Source organism: Neovison vison, chromosome 11 (genome assembly GCF_020171115.1).
Source record: "Neovison vison isolate M4711 chromosome 11, ASM_NN_V1, whole genome shotgun sequence".
Taxonomy (NCBI): Eukaryota; Metazoa; Chordata; class Mammalia; order Carnivora; family Mustelidae; genus Neogale; species Neogale vison.
In genome coordinates, this window is record NC_058101.1 from 58,987,442 (window position 1) to 59,012,059 (window position 24,618).

The window sequence follows — 24,618 nt, forward strand, 5'->3', positions numbered from 1 at the left end:
CTTTGATATTTCTCTTATTTCCTAGGAGCAAAACCAAATCATATTTCTCTGAGATATTTGCTTGGGTTGAAAGATAAGGACAGCCCTGTTTTTACAGCAGGAGAGATTGTATTTGGATACGACCTTCCTGATGGCTAAGCAAACAAAGAGATAATCAACGAAAGAAGACTGGAGATTCCATCAATGGAGATCTTCAGGAAAATAAACACACAAGCAAAAAGAGAGAGTGCTTGAATTAAGCCCAAGGTAGCAAATAGGCCTCGAGTTAGGTTGAATTTGGATCAATTCTGATCCATTGGTAGCAGCCGCCTATAAAAATGGTTTTAATCAGGGATGTGGAGGCCATGTCCAAGCTCAGCGGGGAAGTACCCCTATCAGTTAGCAACGTCTTCCCCAAATGTAGAGGAAGCAGACAGAGGCATGCATGATATCTATCTTTTAGACGTTAGGCAACCTGAAGGCAAGATGTACAGGGGTTGGCCTCACACAAGACACCCATTCTCCTGCCGTAGGAGACTACAAACTCCATACAGGATATGTGGCTATCAGCTAACATAAACTACATGAGTGTTCAGAGGTATATGTTAAGCTCTTGGAGGTAGTGGTCAAATGCATTCCACTTGTGACATAGTGAAGTTTACAAATGTTCACATCTATGTTTCCTTATGTTACACTCACTTCATTTACAACAAGTGTATTTTGCTCCTCCTAGGATTCGGATAGTACCTGTGAGCTGGATATAACTGTGAATCAAAAATAAAATATAGGTGCTGGCTTTCTGGAATTAACATTTTCATGAAGGCTAGGAGGGAAGAAGACATGGGTATGGAACGCAATTTGGAGATGAAAAAACTAGTGGTGGTTATTATGAAGGGCACATATCGTGGAGCACTGGGTGTGGTACATAAACAATGAATTCTGGAACACTGAAAAGAAATAAAAGAAAAGAAAAAAAGAAAACCGATGTTCAAATAACATGTATAATTTATCCATTAAAAAAAAGTGACATGCAGAAGAAAAGGACTCTAGCCAAAAGTTCCCAGTGTCATTTCTCTCTTTCTAGCCCTGGGCTTCTACTCCATTATTTTGCATAACCCCAATCCCAGAGCTGACAGCCTCCTACTTCCTCTTCTCCGAGGACCCTGAGGACTGCTTATCTCCTGGGCAGTGCAGACCTTCTGGGACACCCTTCTGCACCATGAGGGCTTCTCCAGTGGTGCCATAGGCCCCTGATGGCTCCTTCAGAGAATGGGAACCCGGGTCTGGAAGGGACCAGGGGGCTTCACAAGCAATGTGAGTCAAGCCTGTCTTCAGACAGCAGTTAAGATCTGAGGTGGAGAAGAGAGGGAAAGGCATTGCAAATGGGCAGAGTGTAAGAGTAAGAGGTAGAAAGGGCGTGAGCTGCATGTGAAGGTAGAAAATCACAAAACATGGAAATGCTTTCAGGGGACAATGAGTAGACAGGTTTAATTAGCAAAGTAAAAAAAATGCATACATTTAGTGCCTGTCTCCCATAAGCAGTAAAATATTCCATTTAATCCTCACAGCAATGACATGAGTTAGGAAGGCAGACATCTTCCCTCATCACAGATTAGGTAACTAATAATCTTCATTGCTGGTAAGCCACATGCCCAAGGTCATAGACGATTAAGTGGCAGAGCCAGGATTCATCCCCAGGTCTTGCCCTCTCCCTAACCAGCGTTCCCTCTGGTGAGTTCATGGCCAAGCATGCAAGATCCTCGGTCCCAAGACGGTGAGACTGGGGGAAAGAGTGTAAGCCGACAACAAACTGGGCAGGAGAGAAGACAGGCAGACCAGTTTTGCCCATCTGACAATGTTGTTATCCACAGTGGCCTCATACGTGATGTGTCTGAGGAAGATGGGAGTCAGCTCTCCATCAGCAACCCAAGCCTTCCGTCTGCCACGAAAAGGAATCCTTGACTGTTTCTGCTTTGAGGAACTTTAAAAACCTAGAGATGAGCTCCTCCTAGGCTCTCCCCACCTGTCCTCTTGCTGAAGATACAGGTGGTTGGCTTCTCAGAACTGACCCCTCTCCTTCGTCTTTCCCACGGAAGCTCGGCTTCATCCCTTCTCATCCTCCCTCCTCCACCAGGCCACAGACGCCCCGTCTCAGCAGGTGACTCCAGCTTAATCTAATCTACTCTAATCTAAGCCAGTCACGGAGGTCCCACTCCCTTACCCAAATGGACTTAGATATGAGTATGTGTTACATTTGGGCCCATGGGATATGAGGATGAGTCAGCCTGGAAGTTTCTGGGAGATGGTTCTTCACTTTTAAGAGGGTACAAAGAGGAAATGACCTCTGCTTCTTCTGAATACATACTTTTCTCCTCGATGCATGATGCCTAGAATTGTGGCAGCCATGTTGCAAACGTAAGGGGACCAGGCTAAGGACAGACCAAGGTCACAGACTAGTAAGTGGCAGTGCCAGGATTCATATCAATTTAACAGCACTGCTCTTACCAGCTCTTGTCTGACATGTCATGTATTCAAAGAAAGATGGTTCCCTGTGCTGATTCACTACGCATGACTGTTTCTTTTGGGGCCGGGGGGTGGATTTGATAAATAAGAGGTTCTAAAAAGGTAGTATGGGCTATAGGGGGAAAGGGACAAAAAAAAATATTATGAGAACGATCACTTTAGCTATTAAATGGGTACCACATAACATCCTTTGAGAGGAAGGAAAAAATAATGGAACTTTTAAAAATTTTTTTGGTTGTTGAACTATGCTTCTTGAATAGGAACCACTCAGAAGCTAGACCACAATGATCACGGCTTCAATAGCGTGAAAACAGTACTGAAGGAAATGAGTCACCACACAGGAGGCAGCTGTCAAATGCACATTTGTTGGTTTTGTGCACTCTTTACTGTGGAACGGGGGTCTGCAAAGTGCAGCCCTATGGCCACATCAAGCCTGCTCCCTGTTTTTATAAATAAAGTTTTGTTGGAGCACAGCCAAATCCACTTGTTTACATATTGTCAGGGTTGCTTTTGTGCTGAAATGTCAGCGTTGAGTAATCACAGCAGAGACTCTGCGGCGCGTAAAGCTGATCGTCCTTTTTCTATCTGGTTGTTTACCGAAGCTTTGCCACCCCAACTTAGAAGGAAGAGGACTGACTGACAGGCTGAGGATACAAATGATATATCTATCACCCACAACTAAGGTTTTCGGGCGGACTCCCTCGCCGTCGAAAGTGCAGGATACGTGGCCTTTGCTTTTCTCATCTGCCGGATCTCTGTTGATTTCCACAGAACTGAGAGGATCTGTGTCCTAATCCTGGATCTGCCACTTACTCCCTATGTGACATGGAATAATTCACTTCACCTGGAAGGAAATAAAAATTGAAAGTTAAAGAGGCTGATGGCCCCTTCTCATGGAGGCTCACAGGTTACATGTACTCTAAGGATGAGATTAGCGTCATTATATATACATATATATATATCATGTGCAAATATATATACACGTATGACCAACCAAATATAAAAACAACTCACCTAAACCCATATGAATTCTGATCCATAATCCACAGCAACCAGCCCGAGAAACCAATCCATGACTCCCAATAACCAGCTCAGGAATCCAATCTGCTACTTATAAGTTAGACCTGGGGGAAATGAGACCACTATCTCTAGCAACTAGTCCAGAAAGCCAAACAAATCCTGTAACCATCAGCCCAGAATAGCCAGGGCTTGATTAATAACTGACAGCTTTGCTAATTTTCATCCTCACTTCCAACGAAAGACCAACCAGAGAAAGCCAAATATGTGCCCCACCCAATCTTACAGGTTACTCAGCTTTGAAGGATCCTCCCTGCATCTTCCTGGTGCCTCCGGTCTCCAATAAGGACCTACCCAAAGCCTTCTTTGTTTCCCACTAAAATGCTTTCCCACTCCCGTGCCTGTCTTTGAGTCTCTGTAGAAACAGAGGTGATGGTGAAGGATTCTTTTGCAGTATCAGGTTCAGCAAAAACAGCCTTGCGCTCCTCATTTGGTTGATTTCTGTTTATTTCCACAGATCTTGGAATCAAAGAATCTTAGTTCTAGTCCCGGATCTGCCACTCATTTCATATGTGACATTGGTCTTACCACTTAAAAAAAAAAAAAAAAATTTAAACAGGCAGTGTCCCTACCTACAGTTAGTTTATAGGCTACAAACGCTTTAAAAGTAAGATTATTTCCATACTGAAACTAGGTGCAAAGGACAGAGGTAGCCCTGAAGGAGTGACAGGTGTATCTGGGTCATAAACCTAGTAATTGCCTGGTATTGATTAATTGATCATCATTGGTATCTTTGACTACTATCAGTAGAGTCATTGAGAAAATATCTTTCCCCTAAATTCACAAATTTCTTCCTTTCCAAGTAAACCTGAAAGTCCCTCATTTCAAAATATGGTGCAGTCATTTGTTTGAAAATCCAATTTCACAAATGGCTCATCTGTTAAAGTAATATTTTAATGGATCTTGATTCAAACCTTACTCAAACCTTCTTTTCTAAGCTTTCCATTAGTGGAGTCAGTTGAGTTTATCCAAAGCACTATTGGTTTGCTTCATGGGTGCCTAGAAATTTCCACAAATAATACACTTTTGAATATTTTAGATGTTTTTAATCTTTTGCAGAATACTTACTTGGTTTATGGTGGGCAAAACAAAAGACCGATTGTACAGAACTTTCACTAAGATATCACCAAGTGCCTTCGGTGATAGTATCATGATTTTGTTGCCCATGAGCATTCTATAAATGTCCTTAGATAAGTCCCAAAATAAACTTATAAAGCCACAGTTTCTATTAGTTAAAAAAGCAATATATGAATATTTATTTGCATTTTTTAGCTTCAGCCCAAATGTTATGTGACATATAAGCAAAGTCCGTCTTGTAAGTTCTGTAATATCCCAGGTTCTCCTACTATATGCAAATTGAAAAGTACATGGGACAGTGTGGGGAGTCCTGGGATCCTGACTAAGCTCCAGACAGTAACATCACAGCTTTGGATCCCTATTTCCTCTCTTGTAGGATATCACTGAGGTTCATTTCAAGACTAAAAAGCTATCATCAGTGAGCTCCATGAATTTTAAGAAATAGTAGTAGAAAAATAATCTAAGGGTTTTGAAGGGCAGGGGGTGGGAGGTTAGGGTACCAGGTGGTGGGTATTATAGAGGGCACGGATTGCATGGAGCACTGGGTGTGGTGCAAACATAATGAATACTGTTATGCTGAAAATAAATAAAAAATAAATTAAAAAAAAAAAGAAGTAGTAGTAGAAAATGACATTTTCCAGATGTTCAACAGGATGATGTCCATCTGGAGGAGGCTTAACTTCACGAAATTTTAACAATGTTCACCTCGAGGAGCACTGGGGTCAAAGTGGAATCTAGGATGACTTCTGTCCAGGTGGTGTTCCCGACAGAACAATATTTAGTTAGCATCATCAGCATGGTGATTGAAAAGGTCAATGAGGGAAGGCCTTGACTCTGCCACTCATGGAGCAAGAGCTGAGCTAAATGCTGGGAATTTGGGAGTAAGACACTGCCCATCCAGATGCCACAGCAGGTAAGGAGAGAAGTGATTTGCAAATGAATAGAGACCATTCACTTGGCTCTGATTTCACTGTATGACCCATTTGGTAAAGAAATGGATGATTCTTGTTATCTTCCCAGGTAGTGTGATAGTTACCAGCAATACGTGTGGATTCCAGGGTTCAAACCCCATTTTGCTACTGACCAGCTGTCTTCTGCCTCAGGCTTTTCCTCATCTAAAAGGCATGCAAATCTGAACCTAATGATGTACTATGTTGCGTTGGCTAATTGAATTTTTTTTAAAAAGGCATGCATAATAGTCATACCTACCTTGTGGAATTTTCTGAGGATTAATTAGTAAATATATATAAAGTACTTTGTATGATACCTAGCAAACTGTAAGCATTCTGCAAACACTGGTAACTTCTAGTTCCTGTTTATTGAGCATTGTTGAAATAGTGTACGTGCATGATGATGTTTAATCCTAAGGTAGGTTCTTTTCTTTTCATTTTGTAAAGAAAATGAGACTAAAACAATTTAGGTGGGACCATGATTCAAGCTAGTCAGTCTGACTCTAGCATTAGCACTAAATGTATACTCTATAATTTGGGGGAGGGGTGGAGAGGATGTCCACCCTCTTCCTTAACCTGCTTTAACCTCTATGCAGGAGGTTATTTCATGTTAGAATCCACAGTGCCACACATCTTAAGGCATAGTTATTAGAGAAGTGTAGCTGCAAAAATGCAAGTGATGTAAATATTTTTATTTCCCCCAAGAGGGCCAACAAAACACTGTGAGGTTCATCTGATAGTGTACAACAATCTAAATTAATAATGATAAAACAAAACAAGCTGCCATTTATATTTAACAAGTATGAATAGCACATGTGAAAACCACAACCAACAGACTGCCCCAATGATACATAATAACTAATTGTCCTTCCAGAATATAGTGGGAATGTCAGCCTGCATGCAGCCATCCATGGGAGCTTTTTGTTTTGATTTAAGACTTTATGTATTCATTTGAGAGAGAGAAATAGCACAAGTGGGGGAAGGGGACGAGTGCAGAGGGAAATAGACAAGCAGACTCCCCACTGAGCAGGGAGCCCTACTTGGCGCTTGATCCCAGGACCCCAAGATCATGACCTGAGCCAAAAGCAGACACTTAACCCACTGAGCCTCCCAGGTGTCCCCATTCATGGGACTATTTGAAGCTGTCTGACTTCTCACTGAACACCAATTTCAGCCTTTCACAAACTCCAGTAGTACTTAATTTCAGTTTCTAAATACTAAAGTTTAATATCCCTTAATGAATCATGTAAAGTGTAGAAGTGCATGGCATTTAAAAGAAATGAAAGAAGAGGGGGAAGAAGGAAGGGATGAAGGAGGGAGGAAGGATAAGAAAACCTCTGGAATTTTGCATCACCTACCAATAAGAACTGAAGAAAAGGATATCCTAATTTGTAAAATCTTTTCTTCCCAAAGTCTAGTGTACAGTCTGGACTGTGTATACATTTTCTTTTCACTAGAGCTCAGAAACTCTATGAGGTCATGGTCAACCCAAAAGGAGAAATCCCATATGGCTTCGTCTTACAGCTCTGTCACTTCCACTTCACCAACCAATTAACAATTCATAATTAGGTCCAGAGTTGAAATTCCTTAGTCACTGCCCCCTATGAGGGGAAGTTGTCAGTAAAACAAAACAAAAATATGCCGCACTTTTCCACTTGCAGACAGATAAAATTCGCCGCAGTTAGCTGGAGAGGTGATGTGAGCCCCCATGACTACAGTATCCTAACTCTGAGCACTTTGTGATCTGGGCAAGAGAGACATCTGGCCACTTCCTTCAGAGACCCACAGGGCTTTTATTATACCTTTAAGGATGGCACTTCTGCACATCTATATCTGTACCTGCATCTTCTTCTCTGTAGGCTTGTTTCCCCTCTTGTGCCCTGATATCCCTGAATATCTCTGTGGGATTTATTAATTCTAATTACCCTCCTCACATAATAGGTATATGGCTTCATTTTAGCATGCACTAATACTGAATTCCAGACCAAGTCTTGGTGACTCTAAATATCACATCCGCCTTTTGTAATTAGTTTCTTTTTTTCTCATAATCTGCCCATTTGTATGGAGGTTTGGAGACATAATTCACTCCTTGAAAACTGTTCTTTCCTCTAAGTCCCCAGACACAGTCTGCATCTCCATTCTTCTCTTGAAGTCATACTTATCACCCAGAGCAATTATTTTCATGACTATTTTTGCCTTCCTATCTGTATGAGTTTTCTCGAGCTGCCTTATCAAAGTCCCACAAGCCTGGCAGCTTAAAATGACAGAAATGTATGGTCCTATAGTTCTGGAGGGTAGAGGTCTACCGTGTTGGTTCTTTCCACAGCCTATGAGGGACAATCCTCCCTGTGCCCTCTCCTGGCTTCCGGTAGTTGCCAGCAAACCCTGGTGTTCCTTGGCATGTAGAAGCATCACTCCAACCTCTGTCTTCACATAGCCTTCTTCTAAAGACACCAATCATTGGAATTAGGGACACCCTAACCCAGTCTGATTAATTACATCTCCAAAGATCCTATTGCCAAATTAAAACCATTCACAGAGACCAGGGTTAAGACGTCAACATACCTTTTTGAGGACATGATTCGACTGAGAACACCATTCCTGTTCACTTTAGATCCTTGTGCTTCCATCAACTGGACTTTAGGACAGATAACCTGTTCTGTATTCCCAGGGATGGAACCAGTTCAAGGAGCCATCTCCATCTCTGCCCAAGCTCAGAATGCCAATTCCATGATGCAGCCCCATGGACACAGCCAGCCATGCTGGCAAAACTGCCACTCCCTTCCAAGATAGAAATATCCGTCAGAAAAAAATAATGAAACCGTGTCTGTGTTTCCACCATCCTGAAAACCCTGCTGGTGCTGTTTTTCCACACCTACTTAGGAAGGAGCTGATAATAAAGCACAGCAGGCCCTTGGCCACAACCCGAACATACCCATCATGGTTTCATTTGGTCAGATTGGGTGGTAAAGAATGAAGTCTCTTATCAAACAGACCTGAATGTAGATAAATCCTGGCTTTGTCCTTTACCACCTACGTGACCAGAAACAAGATACCTCACCTATTTTGCCTCCGATTTTATATCTGAAAATGAAGTTATTAATAGTACTAGCAATGAAATTATTATAAATATTACAAATGAGTATGTAAAGTGTTTGGTTTGATGTCTGTAATGGACTGAATTGCATCCCTCCAAAATTTGCATATTGAAGCCTGAAGCCCCAGTACTCCAGAATGTGAGTGTATCTGGAGACAGGGCCTTTAAAGGGATGACTAAGTAAAAATGATGCTGTTAGGGTGGACTCGGATCCAATCAGACTGGTGTTATAAAAAGGAATTCAGAGGGGCGCCTGGGTGGCTCAGTGGGTTAAGCTGCTGCCTTCGGCTCAGGTCGTGGTCTCGGGGTCCTGGGATCGAGCCCCGCATCGGGTGCTCTGCTCAGCGGGGAGCCTGCTTCCTCCCCTCTCTCTGCCTGCCTCTCTGCCTGCTTGTAATCTCTGTCTGTCACATAGATAAATAAAATCTTTAAAAAAAAAAAAAGGAATTCAGAGGCACAGAGAGACACCAAAGATGCCTGAACTCAGAGAAAAGCACAAGATGTGCATCTATAAACCAGAACCAAGCCTGCCCACAACTCGGTCTTGGGCCTCCAGCCCCCAGACCTGTGAGATAATATATTTCTGTTGTTTAAGCCACCCAGTCTGTGGTATTCTTTTTTTTTTTTTTTTCTTCCAGCTTTCTTGAGGTAAACTTGACAAATAAAATTGAATGTATTTCAAGTGTACACTGTGGTGTTTTGATGTAAGTATGCATTAAGAAACAATTACCACAATCGAGCTAATTAATATAGCCATCACCTCACATAGTTACCATATTTCTTGTGTGGTGGGAACACTTAAGATCTATTCTCAGCAAATTTCATGTGTTCAAGACCCTATTGTTAACTACAGTCATGATACTGCATCATAGATCTCCAGAACTTATGCATCTTGCATAACAGAAACTTTATACCCTTTGATCAACATCTCCCGTTTCCCTTTCCTCCCAAAACCTGGAAACCACCATTCGACTCTCTGCTGTTATGAGTCCAACATTTTTTAATTCCACGTATCAGTGAAGTCATGGACTATTTGCATCTCTGTGTCTGGCTTACTTCACTTAGCATAACGTTCTCCAGGTTCATCTACATTGACACAAATGACAAGATTTCCTTCTGTTTTTCAGTGAATAATATTTCATTGTAGCTATCCACCGCATTTTCCTTATCGATTCATCCATCAACAAACACCTAGGTTGTTCCCGTATCTTGGCTATTGCAAACAATACTGCAATGAATATGGGGATGCAGACATTGAGATGCTGATTTTGTTTCTTTTATATAGATATGCCTAGAAGTGAGACGACTTCTTAATTTTTTGACGAACCTCCCTACTGTTTTCCATGGTGCTCTACTAATTTACACCTCACCAACAGTGTACACAGGTTCCAATTTCTCCATATGCTCGCCAGCATCTATTACCTTCTGTCTTTTTTATAATGACCGTTTTAACAGTGAAGGTGCTATGTCATTGTAGTTTTAAATTGCCCTTCCGTGATGACTAGTGATGTTGCACACCTTTTTATATACATGCTGGCCATTTGTAAGTCTTGTCTGGGAAAATGTCTATCGGACCACTTGTCCATTTTGTAAATCAAGTGTATTGTTTTTCTTAAGCTGCTAGGTTGTTGGAGTTTCTTATATATTTCCGATATTAACCTCATGTAGGATACATGACTTTCTGGGCTTGCCTTCCTCCTCCTTTGATCAAAATCCAAATGTCTTTCAAACTTTGGCTAAAATGGCTCCTTGATAAAAGCTTCCACTGGAAATCATCTGCCCTTTCTCTGCCACATCCCAGAGGCCGGGAAACAGAGTCCAGATCCACCTCCGCTTGCCTTCTCTGTGTTGCTGAGCACAAGTCCCCACAGATAAATTCTGTTTGAAATGAGGGAAAGTAAACATAAAGCTGCAGCTTGGAGTAAAGATGAGGAGTGCCAGGACATTGTCTACTTAGGAAACAGCTTTATGTTTGCAACTTTGGTAAAATTCAAAACAGGAAACCCTCCCAATTTGAATTCCAAATCCAATGGCATTCATAGGGAAGGAATTCTACCGGCCCCTCCAAGAAACACGAATCTTCCAGACACAATGAGGGCCTAGCTATCTTGTCCAACACCCCAGATTCTCAGCATCTCCTGAGTAAAGAGAAAATGAGTTCTCAAGGGAACAACAGAGGTGGCTACTGTCCCAATGGTGTCTGCAAGGCTGAAGGCGTTCGTGGCTTTCAAGCATAATTTAAATGAACCTGAAGAAAGTCTAAGTATTGCCAGTGACAAGTTGCAAAAGGTAAAACCTCATTGTGCACTGCCCACAACACACACCAAGGCAGGCTGGCCAGCAATGGGCATCAGAGACAAGAACTGGACCTCATAGCCACATGGCTATATTTAATGATAGGGTAACTTTGGACAAATCACTTAACCTTTCTGGGCCTCAGGTTTCACCTATCCAAAAAGAGAGCCATAGAAGTTAATGTTAAGTTCTTACTACACCCTAGACGCTCTGCCAATTGCTGTCCATGCCATATGCAACCAGATTGAATGAGTTCACATGTTTAAAGCTCCCGGTTCAGAATGCAACACAGGATAAACATTGAAAACAATAAATGATGGTTCTTGTTACTGTGAAGAAAGATGTTATCCCTACAGCCCGTTCAGATGGACTGACAGATTTTTCGTTTCTCACAGCTCAAGCACTGGCTTTATCCCCCCCAACTCCCCACCCCACCCCTCAACACCCACCCCCCGCCTCCGCCGCTGGATGGGGGCTTGGCTGCACGTCTAAAGATTCTCAGCCTCCCTGTCTTTGATCTTCTAAATGCGTGTAACAATCCCTGCTTCACAAGGTCCTTGGGACCAGATACCCAGGTGGGATGTGCAGCTGAAAGGCCTTGAAACATAATGTATTGTGTGCGTGAATAAGAGTATTCTGAGTATTCCCCCCACCACTGTGTTCTCTTCGCTCCCATTCCCACAGTAAATGACCATGACTGAATGCTTAAGGGAAGAGAAGATGTATATCAAGCCTCCCCATGGGCAAGTACAGAGGACAAGCTATAACTCCATGCTATGCCATCCCAGAGGTCTAAGCCTTGTACCCTTCAAGTTGAGAGGCCACTAATAAGCCACACCCTGGTAAAGTCAACAGAGCAATAAATGGGCCAATGCATTTGACCAATCTCTGTCCTCCCCACACCTTCGCACCACTCTGGCTGCAAGGAGAGCTGGTCTACTTAAAAGGCAGTTGCGATGACAATGAATGGCCTTGGTGGGATGGAGAGGGGTGATTAGAAAGGAAATCATGGATTTGGGAGAGGCACAAGAAATGTTTACTTCTAGCCCCTGCTTAAGTGTGCTTCCCCTGAAATGTTTCCTGACCACGCTGTCTGAAATATCCCACCTTTCCTCATGACTTTCTAACTCTGTGCCTCAGTTTCCCTTTATAAAATGAAGTTAACAATTATACCTCTTTTAGGGTGATGATACGGATTAAACACATTATACAGGTAAATGTTTACAACAGGTATGGTGCATGGGGTTTCACAAATGTTAGCTTTCATCAATAGTCTTAGTATTACTATTTCCATCTAATCGCTATTTTACTCTAGCAGGTATGATATTCTGAAAGCATTATCTTGGCTTCTGATTTCGTTTATGTGGTTGTTACCTGACTTCCCCACTGGGTCTCAACCTTTATAAGAAGGAGCCTAGACTCTGCACTAAATGCTTAACAAATATCAGTAGGTTGGATAAATGAATGATTTAATGAGTCAATGAATGAATAGGCAACCCCCACACTCACAGGACTCATCTCTCAAATCCCAACAACATATTTGTAGAACACAGTTTCTTTCCTTTTTTTTTTTTTTTTTAAGATTTTATTTATTTATTTGACACAGAGAGAGGGCTTGAGAGAGAGGGAGAGAGAGCACAGTAGGCAATGGGGCAGAGGGAGAAGCAGGCTTCCCACTGGTCAAGGAGCCCCTGCAGGACCCAACTCAGGACCCTGGGATCAAGACCTTAGTGGAAGGCAGATGCCCAACCAACTGAGCCACCCAGGTGCTCCTAGAACATAGTTTCTTATATGAAGTTTAGACACAAAGAAATAGGGACACTGAAAGATGGACTATCCACACAGGAATGTGGGTGAGCAGTAGGCTGGCTCTATGCCACGCACCATGCAAAGCCCTACTGATTGACTATGGATTGATTTAACCATCCTCATGGTTGTCTGTTCCACAAATATATGTTAAGTTCCAAAAAAAAAAAAAAAAATATATATATATATATATGTTAAGTTCCTGTCCTGGACCACGCACTGGGCTCCCCAGCCCCATCCACAAGGGAGGCTGTCTTTAATCCTGGGCTGCACCATACTGCTGGACTCGCAGTTATATACACAGGAAAGCAAGACTGGAGGCAGACCTCACAGTGAAGTGGGGAGGCTGGGGGCCACAGACCCCACAGCACTCCTCCTGAAACAGCTGAAGCACAATTGAGTCTCTTCTTCCTGTGACACCTGATTTCCTCATAGATGACTGTCACAGCCAGAGCTACATTGTCCCAAGGACAAGGCCATCTGGGTCCAGTTTCGTGAGCCTGCAAGGGCAGCTTTGTTTGTTCCGGTGGGGGCAGGGGGAGGATGTTGATAAGCATCACCATGATCCATGACTTACCATTCATTTCCTAATCAGTCATCACATTTTGTTCAAGCTTAATGCTGACCTATCCTATTTAACGCCACATTCCACAGAAAAAAGCTACTGCTGAGATGACTGAGGGAAACCCGCCAGCTCTTGGACTTGCTGCTGCAGCAAGCAAAAGGAACTTGGATTTTCGGGATATTTTCCCTCTTGTTCTCTAGAGGTTTTCACTTTGTTCAAAGACTGTATCCACCTCCTCTTCCCTCTTTCCCCCTATGGTGCTGAGACAACCGGAATTACTTACAGCAGAGCTATGTTTGGCAACTTCCTCGACCTCCTCTCCCAGCTCCAGCCCCCTCCCAGCAGCTGAACGCAAACGCATGCACATACACGCACTCCCGTCATCACAACTCCAAGACCTTCGGCCAATCACCTCCTTCTCAACCTACATTTCATCAACTCTAAAATGGGGAGATTGGACTAGGTCATCCTTTTCTGTTCTGCAATGACACCATTCCTGTTCCGCATGATTCTCAAATGATGGCGTTAGAGTCCTAAATTATCTGAAATGGAAGACAGGTGTCGACATAATCCAAGATGCCATCCGCCATCTTCCAATGGTTTTCCACATCTCCATACCAACTATCCTATTATTTACTCAATTATTTTCCTTTAAGTTGACTTTTTTGCTTAAAGGCCTGTATTTAAAAGGGACAACGTATCACTACCATAATCAGAAAATCATAATCTTTTGTCATAAACAGAATCATAACTAAAAGAAAATAGAGCAAACAGAAAATTCTACTTAGGTACTATCACCCACCTGAAGACGCTAGCCAGCTGCTTGCACCTCTGTGTTGAAATGGCAGCATAGCTAGTGTTGAAAGGTGGCTAGAGTCATGCTTCCACAAAAGGTGATTTCTCCTGGCCTTACTCACCATTGACATGGGCCACAGTTCTCTCCCCAAGGCGTGCTGGTGTTATTTATCAGAAAGGCTGGACGCCATGCCACCCAAGTTCACTCTCACATCCTTCTCTTTGTGTAAAACATCTTCACTGTTGTTCTTTGTTCACTATGATACAGTGTTGGAAAGTGTCCCTGTCTGCATTTGTGACCATCTCCTTCACGTCCGGGTACTGCCAGGCAGCCAGGACAGGGAAGCAGAATACTCAAACATACCCTTACACACAAGCACAAAATGACCCCCAACAGCTTAAAAAAATTTTTAAAAACAAAACAAACAAACAGCACCCTGCCTTCCCTGGCTCTTCCCCAAGTCCACAGCACTGGGACTCTCTGACCTTGGGCAGTTCAATGTTGCTGCCTTTTTGAAAGAAATCACTGCCAGCGTACAACCAAGAACAGCTTCCCCTGAACATCTGAGGAGACTCTGGGCAGTTTGTCCTTTTCCCTTTCCTCTCTTCAGAGACACCAAGAGGAGGAGGAAGAGCAGGGCAGAGACTAGAGGGGTAGAGGCAGGAAAGAGCACAGGGGAGGCGCTGCCTTAGTGTATTTAGCACGGTGTAGGGAAAAAACACTTCAGTGTCTCCTCCTTGGATGCAGTCTGGCACCTACTTCCAATTCTATCATTTTGCAGCAACATGAACTTGGGTGAGTTGCTCATCCTCTCAGAGCTATCATCTCATCCTTTGCAAAATGGCTCCTGTTGTGAAGATGTCCAGAGTCCCGTCAGGTACAAGGCCAGCCAGGCAAGAGAAGAACACTCCCCAGAGATACCTTCTCTACCTCTTTTAGCTTTTCTTAACTTTGGCATCATTCATGGAGGTCCAAAATCTGCCCTCTTCATATTTGTTTATTTGTTTGTTTTGCCTCCCAAATCTTGGGTCTCATCTGCAAAGTAAAACAGAGAGACAGAGAGAGAGAGAGAGAGAGCACGTGCTGTGAATTTTCATAATTTAAGGGTTTCTCCTACAATCTGATTATGGAAAGTGATGTATAGGGGCCCAGTGGAATGACAAGGGAGCAAAGAATGGGGAAGAAAAGACTTTACACCAGCAAGCCCAATAATCAGCCGCTTTTGAATAATCATTAGCAGCCTACTGGAAGCTCCAAGTCCCCAAAAGGTTTTCGGGATGAGAGAGTAACACCATGAATCTAGAAAATGTGGTGCATTTTGTGCATAGATTTGAATTAGAATTCTTGGTTGGTTTTGCATCTGAAGTTGGGGAGGTAGGCAAAGGCACAAAGAAAAACAGAGAAACACTTCCCCCTGCTGGTAATAAGGTAGATAGCAGCATAGATGTAAAAAATTTCCATGAGTGTGGATGTAAAAAATTTCCACTCATGCCCTAAATGTTTGCAAAGGATTCACTACGTGCATTTGAATTTAAATTTTATGGAAGCCATTTTCCCATATGAAGCTACCTTCAAATGTTGTAGAAGTGATCAAAAAACAGGGGCCTGTTTTCCAATGATTATGTTCTTCACAGGACATTATTTCTTTTCTTGAACAGGAAATACATTAATATGATTTTAAAATCAAAACAATATAAAAATTATATGTTGAAAAGTGTCACCCCTGTTTCTGCCTTCTTTGCCCATACTTCAGATGCTTTTATTAGATTTTTTATGTAAATACAAACATATGCGGCTATATAATCTTTTTCCCTTCTTTCTCACACAATAGGTAGTTACTCAACACTGTTCTGTATATTGTTTTTGTCACTGATATGTCTCAGAGATGTTTCCATTTCAGAACACTGTAAGCTTCCTCATTCTTTCTTCACCGAGCATCTTAAATACAGAAGGAAAAAAAAAAAAAAAACAAAAACACTGCCAGTTGGGAAACCATATACATTGGTTGACTTAATTGCAAAATGTGAATGATTTAAAATTTTTAGCATAGATATGACCTTCAGCCCACATGACCCACAGACAAGCACTGTCCATGACCCTTTGTAATAAACTTGTCTCCTGCTTAGATTTTTGTTCCGGTCCTCCTGTGAATTAGCATCTCTGCCGTGGTACCCACCGTGTTCTGTGCCAGAACAGAGCTTTGTCACCAATGAACTTTACAAGCTGGCGCTCAGAACTAAAACAGCTTCATGCCACTGAGATTTCTATTAAAAACCCAGGGTGAAGAAAAAAGCCTTTCGCTTCAGCTGAAATGTTCTCGTAAAGGGCAAAACGGAAATACAAACACCGCTGCCTTTTTGCTGGTTGGTTACCACAGCCGTCAGCACCTCCCAAGCGTGGCAGTGGGAGCCAGGTTTGGCGTATTTGAAACAGTTAGAAAATGGTGCTTCCAGTGCAGACAGCAAGTCAGTGAGATTGTCAAGGTCAAAGAAAAATCCAGTTATCTATAACAAACACTGACCGTACAATTAAATTATACCAGTCAGAAAAATGTTCGATCCTCTACAACTGGCTTTTCCAGAAAATTCACCCTCAAAGCAGTTTGCACCATTGGTTAGCATCCAGCTGACCAATTTCCTTTTGTCAGCCAACATACTGCAATACGTCAGTATTGCAACTAGTCAATGCGTCAATGCCACTCACGTTTCCGGGGTCCACCCTAGCAGTCCCCCACAGCTTCAGTGCGAGCACACAGATATCTTACCATCAAGGAACTGCTTCTCTCTACCCAAGGGCTTTTATGGCTACAGAAGTACGCTCTGTACAGTCCAGGCATGCAAGGCAGGACAGATGTGCCAGGACAAGAAGTTCCCCATAGAGCAATGCGGGATGAAAACTGGTAGATACATACCATAAATAGTCAGCCTCCTTCCCTCTTGCTGGAGTGATGCTGAACGGTGTTGTACCCAGACTCTCGGGGGACACAAGTGCAAATGAGCCCCAAATGTTCACAGTAGTGAGCCACTCATTGACACGTTCTGTGTTGGCTTTTTCCTTCTCCACTCTCTTGTATTTTTCCTGGGATCACCCCCTATGACAATCTGGGTCCAACCAGGAGACAGAAAATACACAGTAACCCACACAAAGCAAGCTGAGTACAAAGAACCATTAACTGTGCTAGAGGAACCTTAAGATACCAAGAGACTCTGTAAGGCACCCTGTGGCTTCAGATGAGCACCCATGGAAGAACCAGGCTGGGAGGGATCCAGACATCTTTGGAGAAGGTGTGGCTCTGCCCACCAGGGAGCAGAGAAGTCTGCTGCTATGGCCAGGCTAGGGCTGGTCCAGAGGTGCTTGTGAGGTCACACTCCAAAGAGCAAGTGAGAAAGCCAACAACTAGAAACTGATCTTAGGGTGTAGAGTCAGGGAGTCCTTCAGAGACTGTCTGTGCTGCAGCCTCTGGTTTCCATGTTGAAGGTGCCACACGAAAGTTATGACCACCTCTGCAGAGACCGCAAAGTTGCCAAAGGGCCATGTTTTGGCCTGTGGCTGAGGGAGATCCCACTGGTGCTCTCACACCCTTAGCTGAGCTTCATCCGGTCCAGAAACGGCAGGAGACCTTCCTCTTTATTACTATTAATAATAATAATAATAATTTTATTATAATAAAAGACAGAGTCTCTGAAGGACTCCCTGACTCTACACCCTAAGATCAGTTTCTAGTTGTTGGCTTTCTCACTTGCTCTTTGGAGTGTGGCCTCACAAGTACCTCTGGACCAGCCCTAGCCTGGCCATAGGCCATATCTACTGAAGTTAAATAATCACCAAACATGTGGTCTAGTAATTCCACTAGCAGGTATAGACTGAAAAGAATAAGAGTATATATTCACCCAAAGATACTACAAGAATGTTGACAGCAGCTTTACTCACAATAAGGAAAAACAGCAAATAACCCAAATGTCCCCCAAGAAGAGATTAGATAAATAACTTGTGATGTATTCATAACAATGGATAAAAAAGACAAAGTACTAATATGACATGATAAATCTCACAGACATTATGTTGAACAAAGAAGGAAGACTCAAAAGCAAAATTACTAAAAAATGCCATTCTTGTGAAGTTAAAGAACAGTGAAAATTAATCATTGAGGCTAAGTGTCAGAACAGTGGTTATCTCTAGGTGAAGAGGTTACTGACTGAGAAAGCACACGAAGGAACTTTCTAGAAAGGTGACAAAGTTCTGTATCTTAATCTCACTGATAGTTATACAGGTGTATTCAAATTACCCTATATTTGAAAAGTCCACAAGCTGAACACTTAAAATTAGTGCACTTTGACAAACCTTGAAGTTCTTAATTTTACCTGTTTTTTTTTAAAGATTTTATTTATTTATTTGACAGAAAAAGACCACAAGTAGGCAGAGAGGCAGGTAGAGAGAGAGAGACAGGCTCCCCGCTGAGCAGAGAGCCTGATGTGGGGCTCAATCCCAGGACCCTGAGATCATGACCTGAGCCAAAGGCAGAAGCTTAACCCACTGAGCCACCCAGGTGCCCCTCAGTTTTGTTTTTTTTTTTTTTTGAGGACTTTATTTAAACACCCCAGTTTAACAAATTAGTAACTGCAAATAAAAGGCCTTCGGAATCAGAGTTCTGGATTCAAGTCTCATTTCCACCACTTCCTACCTTATGAGAACTTGAGAAATCTACTTAGCCTGTCTGAGCATCAATTTCCTCATTTACAGAATGAGCATAATAACTCAGTTGTCTCCAGTCTGCAGAGAGGATTCTACACATAACACGTGAAAAAGCACCTAATACTTACCAACTATTGTGTTCAATAGCTCTTCATTCCTTCTCCAGGAATTTCACAGTCCCTTCACTTTGACTTCCCCAAAGCAGGGTTTGTGTCTGTGATGGCAAACGTGGGATGGGCTCATCCCCCACTGTCCATTCCCACACCTGAGGATAGGGTAATTGGTGGTGCTCCTCTTCCTTGCTGACCCCTAACACAATCTCCACGAGGTGCTCCCTGAAGCTGCACATTCCATGAGGGCTGGCACATGAAATAAAACCTATGCACCATCCTGACCCAGGTTATATTAATCTTTGCCTTGTCTGTAGCGTCTGGTACAAAGATTTGTCGAGGTTGTGAAAAACGATAAAAGAACTGATATTTATTTAGCATCTAAAGCTCAACCAACTCAGCCCAGGGTTATATATAGAGAGATGGTACCTCTTAAATCTTCACAAAAATCTTGTGAGAGAAGCATAATTCTTGTTGAGTAGTCAAAGAAAATGATGTTCAGTCTTACTGAAGTCAGAAGCACCAATTCACAGATCACAGGTGGCTAAGGCAGGTATAAATCCAGGTCAGTCTGTCCCAACGCCCAAGGTCTGTCCACCATGGCATGCCACACTTCATCAACTATGGAAAACCAATGCATGCCTAACATGAGACAACAGACAATTATGGATGAATCATTCAGAATCGAGAACAAGGAAAATAGACATGCATGATGCCATTAAGAGTGAGTTAAAAAGAAAACATAGGAAATGATTTCATGCCAAGAAGTAAATAAAAATAAGTGAGCCCTGATGGTTACAAAGGAGCAACAAAGAATCGCCAGTCTACCACAGTCATCATTTATTGGCTGCTAATTCTGCAGATTTGCTTTTTCAAACATGAGCACATGAGGTATTCTGTCAATGGAGCACAGAGCGCCTTGGCTAATCCCAACTGAAGGTCAGCTTCACAATCTCTGCAGAGCCCTGCCGATTTTTCTTGCTTTCCTGCCATTCCATGTATCTCAATCAGAGATCAGAGATGGGAACACAGAGCTGGCCTCGGACAAAACAGAGCTCTTTGTTGGGGATATAGTGGTGAGCATAGCTGCCTTCCTATGCCATCTTTACTATTATTTTCTTATTCTCTTCCTTTAAATAAGTCCATTTACTTGACTGTATTGACCCTCATCCTAGGAAGCAGATCAGTGAAATTATACACTTGATGTGCTAGCTATAGTTTTCCTTACAGATATTAAAATAAATATGGTACTTATGAAAGTTAAAAATGTTCACCCAAAATCATGATGAGGTATCACCTCACACCTGTCAGAATGACTAAATTGAAAACACCAGAAACAACAAGTGTTGGCGAGGATGTGGAGGAAAGGAACCCTTATGCACTGTTGGTGGGAATGTAAATTGGTACAGCCATTGTGGAAAAAGTATGAAGGCTTCCTCAAAAAATTAAAAATAGTAAGAGTACACTTATCATAAGCACTAAGCAACATACTGAATTATTGAATCATTATATTGTACAACTGAAACTCATATAACATGTATGTTAAGGATACCTCAATAAAAAAAGAAATGAAAAAATTAAATATAGAACTATAATATTATCCAGCAATTCCTCTTCTGGGCATTTAGGAAACAAAACCCTATTTCAACAAAATATCTGCCCCCTCACATTCATTACATTATTACTTATAAGAGCCAAGACATGGAAATAACCCAAGTGTCCACTGATGGCTGAAGGAATAGAGAAAATGTGGTCTGTATGTAAAATAGAATATTATTCATCATGAAAAAGAATAAAATCCTGCCAATTGTGATAATATGGATGAATCTTCAAGACAGTATGCTAAGTGAAATAAGTCAGACAAAGAATGAATACTTACATGTGGTATCTAAAAACACTAAACCCATAGATACAGAGATTATATTGGTGGTTACTAGAAGCAGAGTATGAAGGATGGGAGAAAATAAGTTATAAAATAAATAAGTCCAGGGGATATAATGTACAGCATAGTGACTATAGTTGATACTATACTATAGATTTGAAAACTGCTGAGAAAATAGATCTTTAAAAGCTCTCATCACAAGAAAGAAAAATTGTAACTATTGTAGTGATGGATGGTAACTAGATTTATTGTGGTGATCATCTTGTCATATATATGATGTCCAATCATTATGTTGTCACCTGAAATTCATGTAAGGCTATAGGTCAAGTGTATTTCAAAAAAGAAAAAAAAAAAAAAAAAAAAAAACGTTCACCCATCTAACATGTAAAATCAACAATGCAACCCCCTAGTGGGACATGTACCATTAACATGATGACAAAATATTGCTAAAGGTTGTTGAATTCTAGCCTTTTTTTTTTTTTTTTTTTTCAGTAGTAGCAGAAATTCAGTGGTACAAGCACCTGGCTGCCTCAGTCAGTAGAGCATTTGACTCTTGAACTCAGGGTCATGAGTTCAAGCCCCACATCGGATAAAGAGATTACTAAAAATAAATAAAATAACTTTTTTCTGAAGTGCCCATTTCTAGGGGCACCTGGCTGGCTCAGTTGGTACAGCAGTGACTCTGGATCTCGGGTTTGTGAGTTCAAGACCCACATTGGGCATAGAACTCACAAAAAAATAATTAAAGAAAAATTAGAAGTTTAAAAAAAAATAAAGAAAGAAATTTAGTGTCCTAGGGGATTTTAAGGAAACCCAGCCTACCCAGTCCACAGCATAGTGACTCTGATCAAAGAGTAGGATGGCCAGGAAACCAATTCTTCAGCATCCACACTGCTGCCACCCCATCCCGAACCCTTGGCTGCTCCTTGTAGATCACATAAAGTGCAAAGAGGGGTACTGGGGACACTGTCCTTGAGGAGGAAACAGAGGCACAGGGAAGAGAGCTGATGAGCAAAGATTGAACGTGGAAGTGATTGCAGGAAAGATCTTGAGCCTGAGACCTCTGACATACATCTTGAGATACGTGAATTACCCTTGTGCCTTGCAAAAGCTTCCACACTGTGCCAAGGAGATAGCCCACGGTCTCCCTCCTCCTCTGGCTTCCTCCACACCTCTGGTCTGGACAACAATTGAAGCGTGAGAAGAGGCAATCTGGGCCAGGAAGGAAGGTAGAACAGTGGGTTTGGATGACGATGGCCAAGGTGCTACTGTTCTGAACGCTCTTTGCACCGAGAATATACAACCAATGCATGAGAGCTTTAGGGAAATAGACACAATTCAAATGCACCTGGACCATTTGGGCCCCCGTTCTCCCCTAACGAACATTGAAGCATCTAGAAACGCACCCACCAGCAAACCCAAATCCTACTCCACAAAGATCGAAGAATAATTTGAGACAGCTTCCACATCTTGGTCTCTTTCCTCAACTCTTCCCTTTTCTCCTCACTCTATCTCTCTCCAGCCATGCCCCTCTGGCATCCCGTTCTCGGGATCTTTCTCTCCCAGGGCATCCAGTATCGTTTCACCTGGAGAGCACACCAGCCTCTGCAGATCTCCCCACCCACCGTGCTGTTCCACACACCAGCAGCCCAGCCCACCCTGCTGGTGATGGAGTCTTCCTCGTCTGAAGTCTGGAGGTGGGATCATAAACAATGAAACTTGAACCGTCTTTTTCTGTCCACCCGATTTTAGCTCAATGTAAGCAATCATTTTCCAGAGCAAGAGAAAGAGAGTAAATAACACAGGGCCCATAGCCTGCCTTTCAGTGAAGAGCCCCATCACTCTACCTAATGTGACGCCTCCCAATGGTGATCCTGTATTGGTTAGGTGTCAGGACCACTACACTGACAACTGCACGGGGGTGGTGTGTGTGTGTGTGTGTGTGTGTGTGTGTAAGAGGAGAGAAGATGACTCAGTTGTGGGGTATTCGCTGTCCGGAGGGGCAACTCCGATTAGATGATGATTAGAATAACGAATTAGTAACAGACATAATAATAAGGCATTACAAGGTGCTCATTCCATGTCTTGTTTATTATTCTCAACTGCCCTGCGAGGTTGCCGTTATATCAACTTCATTTATGTGGACCAGGTTGCCCAGAAGAGAGTATTTTGTGTGGTTTCTCACGTGAAAAACTTGATCCTACTTTTGGGGCAAGTGGTCCTTTGTCTTGGAAATCCCCATTTCAGAAATCCCTCTGGGTTACACATATACAAAGTAAGTTCATTCCTACCCACAGATTTTGGGAAAAGGGGCTGTTTTAGTGGAGAGGGTGCTTGGGAAAAGCTTGTGTTTAGAAGAGAGAAGCTGATAAGTGGAGTGATAATGGATCTTCTCTCATATATTTTCTTAAAAATTTGATTCTTTCCTTCTTTCTTTCTTTTTTAACATTTTTAAATCTGTAAGAATCTACATAGTGGGCCAAGAAGCCTTCTGGGAGAAGAGGGTTTGGTGTTTACCTACTAATTACATGTATTAGAACACATCCAATGGACAAGGGTGGACACATATAAGGCCAGATAATGGGAAGAAAAAGAAGGATCTCCAAGAGGAAATTTATCAAGGGATAGGAGTATGGATGAGCACCCCAAGCATGTGTTGTTGGAGCACAGTGATGGTTCTGAGTCATGAGTGGATGCTGTAACTCACAACACTGCTCTCCGGGTACCAGGCTGTGACTTAGGAAATATGGTTGCTCCATGGTGAAGCGGAAGAGCTGACATCTGATGGGCCATGGACCTGCAACCCAAGCCAATCAGAGAGGAGTATTCCTAGTCAAAGGTAACCCAGAGAAGGACTATCGTGCATTGTTCTGAGGGACCATTTCTGCTGACTACAGGGACAGCCCAGCTTCAGCATGGCGACAAGGTTGCCAGGTATCGTTTGATATAGGAAAAGATATTAGGGTTCAAAGCCAATGAACAAGAAAGAATTCAAGACATCTTTGATGCAAAAAGGTGGTTTTATTAAAGAATAGAGACAGTGTGTAAACCTGGCGATTCACAAACCTGTACCCCTGGGGCTAATAATGTATGCTAATAAAAAAAAAAAAAAAAAAAAAAAAAAAAGAACGAACGAACAGAGACAGGACCAGTGGGCAGAAAGAGCTGCACTAGGGTCATGAGAAGTGGCCCATTATATGCTTTCAAGTTGGAAGGGGGTTAGGGTAGCCTAAGTCTGTAAGGAATTTTGGAAGCAAGGTTTCCAGGACCTTGAGGGGGCTACTTATTGTTGGGAAAGTCATTTATTAATGTCTAATAAAACCCTAGTTATGAGACCCTTCAGATGCTTGGTCATGCTTGGAGGATGATGGCCAACATGTATCTTAGGGGATAGAGATAAAGGAAATTTCAAAAGCAATTTTTTTTTCCTTTTTTTTTTTTTAATTTATTTCTTTTCAGTGTAACAGAATTCATTGTTTTTGCACCACACCCAGTGCTCCATGCAATCCGTGCCCTCCCCATACCCACCACCTGGCTCCCCCAACCTCCCACCCCCTGCCCCTTCAAAACGCTCAGATTGTTTTTCAGAGTCCATAGTCTCTCATGGTTCATCTCCCCCTCCAATTTCCCTCAACTCCCTTCTCCTATCCATCTCCCCATGTACTCCGTGTTATTTATTATGCCCCACAAATAAGTGAAACTATATGATAATTGACTCTCTCTGTTTGACTTATTTCACTCAGCATAATCTCTTCCAGTCCTGTCCATG

At 42.4% G+C, this 24,618-nt stretch overlaps 1 long non-coding RNA gene across 5 annotated transcripts in view; it reads right to left on the bottom strand.

Annotated features, from left to right (window-relative positions):
- Positions 1-1,509: 1,509 nt before the first annotated feature.
- The window catches only part of LOC122890485, a 38,758-nt gene continuing 15,649 nt past the window's right edge, over positions 1,510-24,618 (bottom strand). The window contains exons 2-6 of one of the 5 annotated variants that reach the window (XR_006381082.1): positions 19,397-19,609; positions 17,077-17,266; positions 14,287-15,200; positions 8,172-8,387; positions 1,510-3,346 (exon numbers count right to left, since the gene is read on the bottom strand). This is a non-coding gene — a long non-coding RNA (uncharacterized LOC122890485). The other 4 variants (XR_006381078.1, XR_006381079.1, XR_006381080.1 and 1 more) reach the window with 4 other exon arrangements.